Genomic DNA, 15,288 nt, shown 5'->3' on the forward strand with positions numbered 1-15,288 from the left:
AAACCTGGAGGCTTGCGAAAAGGGTTCTACTTAAAGTGAGGACGACGCAACGAGCTATGGGAAGAAGAATGATGGGTGTAACGTTAAGGGATAAGAAAAGAGATGATTGGGTGAGGCAACAAACGCGGGTAAATGACATCTTAGTTGAAATCAAGAAAAAGAAATGGGCATGGGCAGGTCATGTAATGAGGAAGGAAGATAACCGACGGTCATTAAGGGTTACGGAGTGGATTCCAAGGGAAGCGTAGCATGGGGCGGCCGAAAGTTAGGTGGGCGGATGAGATTAAGTTTGCAGGAACAACATGGCCACAATTAGTACATGACCGGGGTAGTTGGAGAAGTATGGGAGAGGCCTTTGCTCTGCAGTGGGCGTCATGATGATCATGATGATGATTAATATATACCAAGAGAAGGGAAACGCAGCCGAGGACAACAGAAGACTTAGTGGGGTGAACAAATAAGGAAATGCGTGGGCTGTAGCTGGAATCGGTTGGCGCAGGTCAGGGATAACTGGAGATCGCAGGGAGAGGCATTCGTCCTGCAGTGGACATAAAACAGGCTGCTGCTGCTGCTGCTGCCGATGATGATGATGATTATCTATAAAGAAAGGCGTCAAACAAGGAGACACAACCTCTCCAGTTCTATACACTGCATGCTTTGAATATTCAAGCAATTGAAGTGGGAAGGCCTAGGAGTAAGGGTCAACGGCGAAACACCTCGGCAACCTTCAGTTTTTAGATGACGTTGTCTTGTTCAGCAACACTGGAGACGAGTTACTACATATGACTGAGAACCTTAACAGAGAGAGTGTAAGATTGGGGTTAACAAATTAATATGCAGAAGACAAAGACTGAAAGAGTTGCCGGACAAGGTAACAAGAGTTCAGGATTACCAGTGAGCCTCTGGAGTATATGAAGGAGTACGTTTACCTGGGCCGAGAACTCACAGGGAACCCTGATTTTGAGAAGGAAATTTACAGAAGAAAATGGTTGGAGCGCATACGGAAGACACTGTCAGCTCCTGACTGGAAGATTCCCATTATCATTGAAAACGAAGGTGAAGGATCAGTGCATTTTATCAGTGCTGACATATGGAGCAGAGACTTGGAGATTGAAAAAGAAGCTTAAGAACAAGTTAAGGACCGCGTAAAGCGCGATGCAACAAAGATTGCTAGGCATAACGTTAAGAGACGTAATAGCGCGACTGAACGAGGACGTAGAAAGAAACAAATACACAAACGCAGCGCTTGTCTGTGTATTTGTTTCTTTGTGCGTCCTCGTTCAGTCGCGCTTCTACACACTACCATGCATGCTAACGAACTAGCCCTGTGTTAAGAGAAGGAAAGAGAGCGGTTTGGATCAGATAGCAAATGGGGATAGCCGAGATTCTAATTGCCATCAAGAGAAAGAAAATGGAGCTGTTCAGGTAATGTAAGGCATAGGTTAGGTAACCGGTTGAATTTTAGGGTGATATAACAGGTACCAAGAGAAGAGCAATCGAGGACGGCAGAACACTAGGAGGGGCGTTGAAATTAAGAAATTTGAGAGCGTTAGTTAGGATTGGTTGGCGCAGGGCAAGGGTAATTGTAGATTGCAGTGAGAAGCCTTCGTCCTGCAGTGGAAATAAAACAGGCTGTTGTTGTTATTGTTGTTGTTGTTGATGATGATTATGATGATGATTATGATGATGATGAATATGATGATGATGATGATGATGAAAGATATACGGTAATTTTCGCTCACGGGGATGCCGGCGCCAGATGCAGGCCCCGGTCTTTCAGCGGCTTGGGCCCATAACGCTGGCGCGTTAAAGAATGTCAGCGTTACGCTTGGCATTACACTTCGGCAGCACCAGAAAAGGCACTATTAACATTTGAGGCGTCTTTATGAGTCAGGAGACACGAAAAAGCCAATCGCAGGCGGGGACTTCGTTTGGAAGTTCCACGCCAGGTTGCCACGACAACGGCGATAATACGAGAATGTACTTTGCACCTAATGAAGTCAAGGGCCTCCCATGTACATCCTGGGGCTCGGATTGTTACGTGAATACAATACAATTGTTAATACAAGCTTGCGCTTCACTTCTGCTTCGCGTGGTAAGGCCCCTTACTGCCAAGATAAGAAAAAGAAAGATTGCAAAATAATTACCAGTCTAAATGTATTGAATGCCTCTCATGCGTGTCCCTTAACCCCTTCAGTCACGGCGTACACATTTGTGAACGTGACTTGTTTTTGCCATTTCGGTGAAGTGGTTGCAATAAATAGACAACAAACATTAACCTTTCAATAAGTTGAACATTCTGCTTTCCTATAATACAAGCATTTCACTTCTGAGTGAGATGTACCACTTGAGACGACCGCTTTGATGAAGGCACTGCCGTGTTTCACGGGACGTTTGTAGTGTGGCGTTTTGGTAGTAATTGCGAGATCTTTTTTTTTCTCATTGTAATGCTTGCACCCAATAATTAACCTGTGCATGCAATTTAAGCGGGCGGGTGATTCAACATCCTTGATGAAGAATGGTAGCATGACTCACTGTACAATGAAATGAATATTTAATTACTATGTAATTATGTACTAATTACTAGTAATTGTAATTAATTACTATGAATTACTATGTAATTATTATTTCACTATGACTTACTTCCTATGGAGTCTCCAGCACCTTGGCATAAAATTGTGTAAATTTCACACATCTATCAACAGTCGATCGTAATTCATGAGTGAAGGGTTAAATGTCTGCGTCGGTCCTAGCTAGGCCGAGGATGATAGTCAAAAAACGACGACCAATTCACAGATATGCGTCGCGTTTAGGGCCTACAGCATGTTATGCACTAGTGCTGATGCGACACACCCAGAACGGCAGACTATGGCTGAAGCAAGGTTGCGGAACAAAGCACTTTGACAGCGGAGAGTTTACGCAATAGATAACGCGTCGGACGCACGTACATCACTGAACCAGCTAGAAACAGGGAAAAAAACGATGCGTGCATCCGCTTTTGCAGATTGTCTAGGCGTCTCTTACCCATTTTTCCAGGTGATAATCTTGGTCTTCCCAAGCGTCCTGGCCAGCTCCTTTGTCTCGTACGATTCCTTGCGCCATGCTACGAGACGCTCCTTGGAGACGTCCTGCGTGTATGCGAGCGTCACTCTGGGATCCAGATCAAGCACACTTCGATAAATATCCAAGAAAGTGCACGGAAGGCTAGCCGCCGCAGTAGCTCAATTCGGAGAGCATCGATCGCACAAGCATTGCCGAAGCTCCGCAGGTAGATAGTCTGTCATTCCCTTTTGTTTCTCTTTTCCTTATTTCAACCTTTCCGTTAACACAGCTGTTAAGTAGCTTACACAATGTGAATCTTAACACGTGTTTGAATGTATATAAAAAGCGGTTGGGCGGTTTTTTTGGAGATAATCTCGTCATTAAAGGGTAAGATGGAATCGTCGACAGGGACAAATGTTCTGTAAACTTCTTGGGGCAACTGAACGGGATAGCTACCACCAACGATACGAAAATTGCATCAATCAAAAAGAACTAGCCATTACAGTGAAGCTCTTCAATTGTCACAATTATTGTACGCTTTTCTACTACGCTTTCCGCATTGGCGATTGCAGTTCGATATCGCTGTTCTTTGCAATACAAATTTTATCGCCTTACACATGAGGTTACACACTTGAGGGTGTAAACAGCGGTAGGGATAATTTTTCGTTGCCTTCATTGTGTGTACTTCTCGTAGTTATGACTAAGAAATATCGAGCACCTCGTTTCACTTTCTTCAGGTTCATTTAACCAGAAGGCGGGTCTTGGAGCAAAGAAGCAGCAGTTGCAGTCCAGCACCTGCGTATGTCCTTTTACATGTGTCCGTGAACATCTCCGATTTAAGTGGGCTACATCAATACCCTCGATCACCAACTAGCCCATCCTTATCTATTAATCATGTAAGCAGACTGTCTTATGGTGTTCCACAACTTGAAGGGGGCTCGGGGTTTTTCTCTAAGTGTCCACGTAGTAGACATGTTTATATCCTCTGCTGTCCTGACGTTCTGATGGCTGGGCGGGGGTACGGCGTCACAAGGACGAAGGCGCTTTGAAAAACCAAAAGCCCAATACCTGACAGTCTTTACGCACACACAATAATTGCGAATTGCTGTACTTACAATGCAATATTTTGGTGACGTAAGTTTAGTTTGCGAAGTCGCCAAGCCCTATGAGGCCAACGAGAAGTGCAAAGTTTAGGCCCATGCGTGCACTGCTCGTCATCCGCGTGCTGGCTTAAGCGCCCTGCTTGCCGCTTCCATAGACACTCGAGGGATTTCTGTTGGAAGTTATGACAAAGAGGGAAAAAAAAACTTCCGTGCAAGTTCCTTGCACTTACAGGTCCGAAGGCGCTCAGTTCTTCGTCAGTTGTCGTGCTGCTAAAGACGCGCACGGCCACGTAGTTCTGCGAGTATAACGAGATGCCCTTTTGTTAGTTCGAGGCCACGACATCAAAAATGAGCGTTAGCATACCTGTAGGGCCTTCTGGGTCGCTGGGTCACCCAGTATGAAGTGAGCCATGCGGAACACCAGTAAGTCCTGCGGAGAAGACAGCTACAGTTGTTGAATCAATTGTTTTAAATTCGTTGCCACTTGCATCGAGCGCATCGTGTAGCAACCAAAAGCAGGTTATCATTTATTTTTTGCGAGGTATTGAAGCAAAAATAGCCCGAATTTACGCGAGGAAAAGATCCTGCTAACTCAACTGCATGCCTCACGCAATTGGCAGCAGCAGTAGTAGTAGTAGTAGTAGTAGTAGTTGTTGTAGTAGTAGTGGTGGTTGTGGTGGTGGTGGACAGGCCTGTGAAGTGGCTGCAGCCCAAATACTTTTGACCAATAGCCGATGTCTAATGGTGCAAAGGCATCGAATCAGAAATAACTATTTTTCTTTTGTTCGGCCCAATTATGCATACTCTGTGTATACACGTCCTATCATATGGGGAGCTATCGCGGATTTCGTGTCGTCGCGTGACAGACAGGTGAAGTGGGGGTGGTCAAAAAAGTTCTTGACCATTTGCGGTTGGCTGATTGCAGAATTGGAATAGAAAAGTTTAGAATAGTTTTACGCTATAGCGCCTCAATAATACCACCTAATCATAGCCCAGTTAGGATCCTGTAGGTATTCGTATAAAATAAATAAACTTTACAAAAACTCACCTCCCAAGCACTTCGTACAGGTGGTAAACTAGCGAAGTTGAAACGATCGTCCCCGGTGTTTATCACTGGGCTAATCCCTGCGGTTCCTTAAACGACGGCTTAGTAGGCTACCGTATCCTCGGTACGCTTGCTGCTTGCGCTCGGCTGCACGATCCTGTTCTTGTGCCCGGGCTGCAGCATCAGCACGGCGTAGAGGTAGCTCGTTCCGGGTTCCCCTCGCGGCGTTGCTGATTGAAAGCTGCCTGCTCCTCAGGAGTACGTATGACGCGTGGCCTACATGTTTCCGAGCCGGACAGAAACCGCTGCGCACGCGCTCGGCTGCGATGGAGAGCAACGACGTCACTAATGGCGCAGGTACTTTCTTTTTCTCACATGCACAAGGAGTTGCGCCGAAGGAGTTTTCGGCGGGCAGGCAACAGACGGACGAGTCGGCTCACCATATACAGCTTCGCTGTAGAAACGTGTCACTCCACCCTTTCTGTGGTAAATAGTTGGGTATCTGACAGGGCTTCCATGGAATACATAGCATTTCTTGCATGAAATTACATGACGCACATCGAATCTTCAATGCTTGACGCACTGTTTCTTTGGAAGGAGTGTCTGCCCTCAGATTAGTTACCCTTGCTTTCGCGTAACGTTGTCTGCTATTTATGAAACCGAGCACAGCTTAACCGGCTCTTCACGCTATGTGTAACCGACTACGTGAACTAGTGCTGGCTCACAAGTTGCACTCAAGACTGCGGTGTGTCGCGCGATGGCACAGTAGTGGGAACGACGCACGAATAAATGTAATTTACTTCAAAAACCAAGCACATATTGATTTATTCAATAGAAACGCAAATAAATCTCTTCTGATGGATTACATCGTGAAACGAATGCTACTTGAACCATTAAAAATGTAAATATATGTCCTACAGTTGTAAAGCAATACAGCCGATAAACGAACAGCAGACGTGCATTTAAACCTTTTGCATTGAGCTGACTAGTCAGAAACAGCATTGGCAGAAACAGATGGAATCACAGATGGAACGTAGCGACCTCCAAGTTCATATTCTGGCTAGAAGGATACTAAGAACGACCACAATATATAGGAGAATTAAACAATGATACGCGGCACGTGATTATTTCTGAAGTATCTGGACGTTTCCACAACAAAATTGCAAAGCGCTGCTTCCTTGAATCTTGTGCAATTTATACTTTATTTTTATTTTCTCACCCCTGGATAAAGATAGAGAATTTTTTTCCTTACAGAATCTTATGACGGATTATAAAATATCATGACCACTGATCTCCGCGCTTTGAAGGCTGAGGAATATGACAGAAAGAAAATGTGTTGGGAGTGTGTTCAGGTACTTGTAAAGGAAAAACATTGACTCACAGTGGAGGAAAAAAACTAGGAAGCTTACCAGCAACTATGCAACCTGTATGGTGAGCAACATGGAAACAAAGAACATACAGCGGAAAGGCAGAGAGGCTGCGATAATCTCATGGGTGGCAGCAATGGAAAAGGAACGTGTTATGAATAACTACGAAAAAGCGAAATCAGGAAAGAAACGATTTATGGTAACTCAAAGAGAACCTCATTACTTTTTCAAACGAGATCAGAATGCCGCAGAACACAGTTATAAGACGAGATATAAAATGGAAGTAGAAGCACGGCTGCAGTAAATCTAGGTAAACGATGGGGCATGTTTTATTAGAATGTGAAGCTATCTGCCCAGCGGCTGATGCAGGCATCTCTCGCCTACTCGAAGCCCTTGGGTTTAGCGAGAGCAGGGGGAAAGTTAACGTGCCCGCAGTGAAGATTAGAAAGCGGCTATTGGAATATTGTTGTAAGAAATGTAGGAAACGACAAACAACGGAGGCGGGCAAAACGACGTTCACAATATGGTTTCAGAAAATTTGGTTATGGAAAATCATGGCCTATTTTTTCCTTTCTTTTTCTTCTTTTTTTAATAAAGTTAGGCCATTAGGAAAATACTGCGGCTGACTAATTACGAGACTGCGGCTGACTAAATTAACAGTTCAAACATTGGCAAGCTGTTGAGGAAAGGGATCCTTTTCAGCGACCTGAAATGGCTACTATGTGAACAAATTATATATTGTGTTGCGCAAACTTTTTCCGATTTCATGCGCAGTTCTAGCATACTTTTATGGCTCAACGTCTACGCACCTCTTGATACGAAGTGGAACAGTAATTATTAGCTGGCAGGGAAGAGGCTCGTTCTGAGTTATACGCACGGTGGATAGCATATTATGAGCTATTTTGTCGCTGAGGTTCCAATTGAACCCTTACCACATATTTAAATCAACAACTTGCATTTCCAAATCTATTTGTTCCAGGCTGTAGGGTAACATAACATAAATACTGGTATTTATATTATTGGACACAAAATAGAGCTCTAAGCTTTGGTATTTTCTATATTGCTTCAATTACTACAGATTGTTTTCATCGGACCCGTTAGAGTCCAAGGCATGTTGCACATAGCATCGTTTATAACGCTCACTGGCGATTTCTGTGATCTCCACTGGGATCAGAGGGAAGTGCCAGAAACTACAACGTGATAGTGCTTTAAATGCAGCGCCTTGTAGAATAAAAAGAAAATGCGACATCCGCGCGAACGTAGCTAAGTGCTACAAAGGAAACCCTTACGGATTCCTGGACCAAGAAAATTTTCCTTCAACTGCGACGCTTTCCTTTCGGGTAACTCGTATGGGTTTCCTTTGTAGCACATAGCTACGTTTCGGTGGATGTCTCATTTTCCGTTTAATTACTTCTCTGCACCTTGCGGGCCTCCGTAGAACGATTACATCAAACTCCTTGTACACATATTTAGCTGCCGCTTTATAAAAATGAAGTATGCGCAGTTTTTTTGCTTTCGCGCCATAAAGTTGCTGCGCCATTATGAATTTTGTGCACAGTAATTCCAAAAGATTCCGAGCATGCAGGCGCTTTTTAGCCCCGTATTACTGGCAAAACGACTCTGACAATTTTTTTTTTGCCTGTGAACTTTGGTACTCACAAGGTGGCATTTTGGAAACCTTTTCCCCGTAAGCAAGACTAAAATGGTGCATACTGCTAGACAGGTTAAACAGCAGCAATAAACAGATGTAGTCGTTATAAACATGCGACGAAGGTGCATAGTGTGAAAAAGAAATAAGCGTTCGCTGCGCAAAGGTTGTAGCAAAGCGCACTTCAAGAAAGACGTCAAGCTCTTGTTCTACAGCGAAGCTATGTATGGCTAGCTGCCTGATTCATCCGTTTGTCCGTCTGTTAACTGTACGCTGAAGACTCCTCCGGCGTAAACCCATGCGCATGTGGAAAAAATGGAAAAGGGAAAGAGGAACGCGATTGTCTGTGCCAGTAGTGACGTCATTGCTTTCCGTCGCCATCAAGCGTGCGCGTATTAGTTTCTCTCCGGCTCTGAAATGAAGGCCACGCATCAAACATACTCCTATGGAACAGGCAGCTTTCCATCAGCAACGCCCCGAGCAGAACCGGGAACGAGCTCGTCTACGCTGTGCCGATGCTGCAGCCCAGGCAGAAGAACAGGCTGGTGCAGCCACGCGTAAGCAGCAGCTGCCTACCGAGGATATGGCGGTCATAAAGAAACATACGTACATAAGGAGTGGACGTTCCGGCCATTTCGTGGCCGAGCAAGTAAGGATCTGACCACCCGCCAGGTGGCGTAGAGATTTGCGCTTCCACTTTAGCTCAAAGGTAGACAGCTTATCATACGTCTACGGGTTTACAGCCACGCGTCTCGTTTCCATAGAGACGTTGATGCTGCACCGGTCATGTGCGGCTGGTTACGCCCACCTAACCGCGCTTTTCCACGCGCAGCCTCGCTCGCATGGTAATATGTTTCCTTTTGTCTGCAGAGATAATTTTGCTGTTTCTTGCACTAGGAACATTGTCAGCAAGACGTTTGTTATGCTGGGTGAGGGTATTTTGGACGTGCAGCATAGAAATAGAGCCTTGGCAACCGTTTACCATCAAACCACCCGTTTCCTTTAGCACCCATCTTTTCCAAAAAAAAAACACTCTCAAGACCTTCGGTTTAAAGAACAGAACTTGTTATATGTGGCTAACCCGTAGCACCACACAAACGTTCCATTTGACGCGGCTCTAGCACAGATATGCGCATTTGGTATAATTTTGTAAAATATGTTAAGCTCACTGCAGGAGGCATGTGCCTAGCCCGGTTCGTAAGTGCCACTTTAACTTCACGCGTTGCTTGTCATTGCTAAGGCATTCTTCCTGTGGTTTGCGTATTTATCAAGTTTGTGGTCGAGTACTTTCTTGCTATTCCGTTTGTAAACAAGACAAAAATAAAAACTTTTTTGTATGGAACCACTGCTTCCTATTGTGTGCAACTGCGAAAAGCTGCTCAGAAACGTTAAGTGAATTGTAGTAAAAAGAGCTCTTATCGCAATATTTTTCCAATCTGCATGAGCTGATTCAGCCTGGCTGGTTCTTACAGAAGCTTGGGTGCTTTTCCTGGAAAACGTTTGCAATCCGCGAGTTTATTACGTGCATTTGCATGGCATGCTTTAAAATGAAGTATTAAAGCTCCTGCGCTCCACTACAGACGACGTATTCGACATTTTTGCAGCGAAAGTTAACTTAGACTCGAAAGCATTGTTATCAAAACAGAAACCGAAACAGAGCTAGATCCCACGTATAATATATCGGAAGACAAAATTTGCAATCTGACCAGCCGCTCAGGCCACTGGCGGCAGTGCAGTAGCTCGGCCGGAGCGCCCTACAGGAGTGTCCGCTCTTTACGCGTATGTTTCTCTATGGGCAGTCTTCCAAGCCATTGTTTAATGAACCTTCGCGATCAACCGAGTGATAAACACCGGGGCCGCACGTATCAACTCCACTGCTTAAGTATCTGTGAGGAATGCTGCGGCGGTGATTTTTATACCTTTTCCGGTGATAAGGTGAATTGAGACAAAATATATTTGCATCTTTGGCTGCCCCATGTCCCTTGGCACCTCGAGCAAGTGATGTCCATTAAAAATAGGTTTTTTTTCATTCGTATGCATTACAAAGCGCAGCAGACGCCAGCTTTCGGGACAAGCGGCTTCACAAGCTCCCGCCTTCACACTAAGAAAAAAAAGAGTACCGCTTACTCTTTTCGAAGAGTCTGGACTCGCCACGTATACGACACACTTTGTGGGGGACACCCGAACTCTCTTTCGGCAGAGAGTCCCGAGACTATCTGTGCTCGATAAAAGGTGGTTACGTGACTCCACACACAACAGTCATGCTACTCTCTTGTAGTAGTCTGCTAACCCTCTCAAAAGAGTTACACGACTAGTGCTGAGGGAGTCCGTTAACTATTCTGCATGAGTCAGACGACTCAACATAAAGGGTCACATGGCCACTGCGGAAGGATTCGGGTAACTATTCTTGACTAGTCTGATGACTCCAGCAGTGTGTGTCAAGTTACCCATAGTGCGTGGTGCAGGACTCTTGTAAATAGAGTAAAATAACTAATCCATGTAAGTCGTTTGACTCTCGGATGGCAGTGTCGAGCCGATTTTCAAAATGTGTCACCAACTTTTGCTGTAAGTACGCACGACTACGGCTAGTTCTCAAGATGACTACTGTGAAAAGACAACATATACGAAAAAACCCATAGCAAGCTTGCCAAAAAGGACATGGCAGGTTAGCAACAAAAAGTTAACATTTCATCACCCTTTGTTGTCTTCTGGAAAATTCAAATGTATTAGTCAGCACAGAATCGCCATGAAAGCAAGACAGTTCTCATTACTATTAAACTGGAATCAATAGCCAACCAAGCAAAACAGTTTTAAATATATGTAGCCTGCAGGTGCATATGCATGACACTGCAATGCAACTCGGAATCATAACGAGACCCCAAAATATTATGTAACTCATGTAGAAGTTCAATTCAGCGCTGCACAAGTCTCTAATGTCAAAACATTTCTAAGTTAAACCTACTTCACTGTTCTTCGAGACATGTTTTTATTTAGAACTTACGATTTAACATTTTAAGCAAGTAAGCTACACATAACAAATAAAAAAGGCTGCACTTATGTACAGAGAAGACCCAGATAATCAAGTGCAAGAAAAACAATATTCCAACTTATATTACATAATCTATGCGTTATACTATGCTTGCTAAAAACAACTGGTTGGCAATTGATAATCCAATCTAACAGTAAAAACAGCTGTCTTACCTTATGGTACTCTTGTTGGCACTTTTCCCTCACAACTTGTGCATGTTAGCGTCAGTTGAAAATTCATCTGAAAAATACCACATTAAAAAGTTGTGCATCAATTTTATTCTGTCAAACAACATGCAACAGTGTATAAAAGCTCCACAACAGATAATATTACAAAAATAAATACAGCAACATTTATACTAATTGTTTATTTATGTTGACAAATGTACTTTTCCAAGACAAAGTATAGTAGCTGACACAGACAATTTCACAGATTGAATAACCACTAATACAAAACTTGCCGTAACGCAAACACGCTGACAAAATATGTAGCACAGGTAGCTGTATTTTGTTACAGCAAAGATAGCACATGAATAATGAGGACAAGGGAGGGAGCAGAACACAAACTATACCCAGCTGCATGCATGCAGCTGTAACAATATACATGGTGCACCAACATCCAAAATAAACAAAGAGGAAGATGTGAGGAAAGTTTCTTTTACTCATCACAAGTTATCCTGCAAGAGCAGATTATGCACTGGCTGTAATCTACCCTCAGCGCATACGTAAATAAGTTACATTAGGTGCCACATTTACAAATCACTCATACAATGTTCTTGTGATTGTCCTCATTCCGATTTTTAACTTGGAAAGCATGATTGATTTACGTAAAGCCTTCCTACGGCTTGGCACATATGTATACAGAAAGAAGTGTTTCTATAAACACTGGATGTCATGGAAGGATGACTGACACATATCTCTTTTAATTCTTTTGTCTTTATGATTATCTACCACAGCAGTCTTTTGTAGAGCGAAACACATCCAGATAATACGCTGTGGGCAACAAAGTGTGAATACCTGTTCTTGATTTCTACCTTTCTCTGGTGTCCCGCTAAGGTAAGATTGGTGCAAAAAATTGTCTTCCCAATGTATGCGTTCCCACAAAACAGGAGCAGATGATATGCCACATTAATGGTGCGTGAAATAAAACATCTGTTCTTAACTTACCACTGCCATTCCAATCTGGTTCGATTTTCTGCTTTGTTGTGTACTCTAGCACAGGTGCTACGCAGTTCACTTGGTGCCCAAAGCAACTCTCACACCATAGCAGGATGTCAATTTTGTTTTTCAAATTCTAAGCGAAACTCTGGTTATGGGGGACAATTGCAAACTTATAGTTTTGCTTTGTATCTTCATTATGTTGTAGAGCAGGGTAGAAAGCAAGAACAGATATTTATAATTTGGGTTCCCACTGTGCATTGCGTGGATACGTCTCAATGAACGATACAACTGCTTGGTAGATAAACATATGAAAGACAAGAGAATTAAGGTCGAAGCCTACCATATCAGTTACTGGGAATTTTATGTGTACATGAACTTTCGTGATTCCCAGTGATGAAACAGTTTTGACAATATGTGCCAAGGCAATCAAGTCACTCATGCTCTCAAAGAAAACAAAATAAAAACAAGCAAGATTACAAGAAGTTCGAATTTGCAACCTAAAGCGAGACACCTCACATGACTGATTTATGTATTTACTGAGTATAAATTACATCTGGTGCATAATCTCCTTGTACAAGATGACGAACAATAAGTTACTGTTGCTTTTTCTCTGGGGCATTTGGCTCTTCTGAACACATGCACATTGTGTGGCACAGCTGCGTGGATGTAGCTGGGCACAGATGTTATTCAGCATCAATCTGTTTTTATGGTCCTGTACTATTATTGTTGTAATTTAAAATTAGCAAATAGCCTAACTATTGGGTTGATCAGCTCCATTTTAAACAAAACATACTGACAGATTTCCCTGTTTATCGCTAACAAAGAGATGGGTACATCATTTCAGATTTCAAGAAATAGCGGTGGAACAGAACAAATGCTCAAGACACAAAATCTACAATGACCAGTACCTTTTTTTTATTAAATGCCATGTACTAGCTCTTTATGCAATGAATACCATTATTACCAAAAACTGTAGCCTGAAAAAATAATTGGGAAATATTTACAAAAGTGACAGAGATTAGAACTGCATGTTAATTTCAAATGTCTTCTTAAACAAGATCACGATAATTGAAGTTTCATTAATTTCAGCAAAATGCTGACATCCCATTATTGAAGCTAGTCAGTGCTGAAGGTATTGTTAGCTTGTAGGAGTCCTCAGACTGACAGCTCTGAAATAAAAATTGTCACCATACTTGGTGGAACATGCTTTGCTCTTTCAGATATTACTTCGCCAAAAAGCCTCCTGTAAGCCTTGTGGGACAATTCTGTGTGGAAGAGAAATCTATTTGATCATTACTTTTTGGGTATGTGTATCTCAGAACTGGTGCTAGTCTGAGTTCTTACAAAGTAGACGTTATTGAGTACTGTAATTCTAATGCCTGCCACTGCTATAAATTTCTGTTAGTGAAAATTGTTGCACTGTCATGAAGCAGTTATGTTCAATAATTAGTGGCAGTCACCGCTGAAACACTCAGTACAAAACACAAAATAAATATATAGAGTCAAAATTTAAATGTCCAACAAAGTTATAATCAAGTCTACATTTCATAGAATTGTCTTTTTTTCTGTTAGCGTGCCAATACCAATTGCACATTCACAAACATTTTAGTATTGCACTTCTGGCAAATGCAGTAAAATTCACCGTCTTTAACAGAAGCTCTTGGGAAGACAGCCCAGATTCGCTTCAACAAAAGGACTTGCCTTAAACTTTGCGTCGCTATGTTGTAGGTCACTGTAGCAAGGGGAACATTTTGCTGATTGAATATTACTCGAAATATTTTTATTATTCGTACTAGAGGTTTGAAAAGAGAGCCAATTGTAGAGTTCTTCATGCAGATTTCATATATTCCATTAATTTTTGTTTAGCTGCTTCTTGAGTTATGCCCTACACAACGGCAAAATACATAGTGATATTTGCAGGCATTTTCTTGTGTATTAAATTTTCACAAAAAGTAGTTTGCTGCAGCTAACTCAGCTCCCTGTAGACTGCAAGGTGCCGATATCTATTCAAACAGCATGTAAAGTTACTAGAAGTATGCAAGATAGTAGGCAGGCAGTACACAATGGCAAAATACATAGTGATATTTGCGGGCATTTTTTTGCGTATTAAATTTTCACAAAAAGCAGTGTGCTGCAGCTAACTCAGCTCCCTGTAGACTGCAAGGTGCCGATATCTATTCAAACAGCATGTAAAGTTACTAGAAGTATGCAAGATAGTAGGCAGGCAGTACACAACGGCAAAATACATAGTGATATTTGCGGACATTTTTTTGTGTATTAAATTTTCACAAAAAGCAGTGTGCTGCAGCTAACTCAGCTCCCTGTAGACTGCAAGGTGCCGATATCTATTCAAACAGTATGTAAAGTTACTAGAAGTATGCAAGATAGTAGGCAGGCAGTACACAACGGCAAAATACATAGTGATATTTGCGGGCATTTTTTTGCGTATTAAATTTTCACAAAAAGCAGTGTGCTGCAGCTAACTCAGCTCCCTGTAGACTGCAAGGTGCCGATATCTATTCAAACAGCATGTAAAGTTACTAGAAGTATGCAAGATAGTAGGCAGGCAGTACACAACGGCAAAATACATAGTGATATTTGCGGGCATTTTTTTGCGTATTAAATTTTCACAAAAAGCAGTGTGCTGCAGCTAACTCAGCTCCCTGTAGACTGCAAGGTGCCGATATCTATTCAAACAGCATGTAAAGTTACTAGAAGTATGCAAGATAGTAGGCAGGCAGTACACAACGGCAAAATACATAGTGATATTTGCGGGCATTTTTTTGCGTATTAAATTTTCACAAAAAGCAGTGTGCTGCAGCTAACTCAGCTCCCTGTAGACTGCAAGGTGCCGATATCTATTCAAACAGCATGTAAAGTTACTAGAAGTATGCA

The 15,288-nt window shown here is 42.6% G+C and overlaps 1 long non-coding RNA gene across 1 annotated transcript in view; it reads right to left on the reverse strand.

Annotated features, from left to right (window-relative positions):
* Positions 1-4,526: 4,526 nt before the first annotated feature.
* The window catches only part of LOC126526283 (uncharacterized), a 54,171-nt gene continuing 43,409 nt past the window's right edge, over positions 4,527-15,288 (reverse strand). Inside the window, exon 3 of the long non-coding RNA XR_007598486.3 lies at positions 4,527-4,575. This is a non-coding gene — a long non-coding RNA (uncharacterized lncRNA). The remainder of the gene's footprint in view (positions 4,576-15,288) is intronic.

The sequence above is a fragment of the Dermacentor andersoni genome, chromosome 8 (genome assembly GCF_023375885.2).
Source record: "Dermacentor andersoni chromosome 8, qqDerAnde1_hic_scaffold, whole genome shotgun sequence".
NCBI classification, from domain to species: domain Eukaryota; kingdom Metazoa; phylum Arthropoda; class Arachnida; order Ixodida; family Ixodidae; genus Dermacentor; species Dermacentor andersoni.